The sequence below is a fragment of the Arachis ipaensis genome, chromosome B08 (assembly GCF_000816755.2).
Source record: "Arachis ipaensis cultivar K30076 chromosome B08, Araip1.1, whole genome shotgun sequence".
Taxonomy (NCBI): Eukaryota; Viridiplantae; Streptophyta; class Magnoliopsida; order Fabales; family Fabaceae; genus Arachis; species Arachis ipaensis.
The window spans coordinates 4,325,154-4,325,480 of record NC_029792.2 but is presented as its reverse complement, the minus strand read 5'-3'; positions in this window follow the sequence as shown (position 1 = coordinate 4,325,480).

The following is a 327-nucleotide window of genomic DNA, read 5'->3' as shown; positions in this document are numbered from 1 at the left end:
ATTAGAATTAAGATTTAAGATTTAGATTTAGATTTAGAATTTATTATATAAAATTTAGGATTTATAATTTTAAATAAAAAATTACTTTCAAAAAGTTAGTTGATATTAAATGAAAAAGTTTGTTCCCTAATTAAACTCTTTCGTTAATTAAAGTTGTGTTATTTGTATACCACGTCCCTTATTTTTAAATTTTTTTATAGATACGATTTGAAATTTTTTGTATAGATACGAAAAAATATAGAGAATCAATTTTTAGTTAGTTAACAAATTAACTTTAGAATTTATGATTTATAATTTAGGATGCAAAATTAATAATTATTACTTATA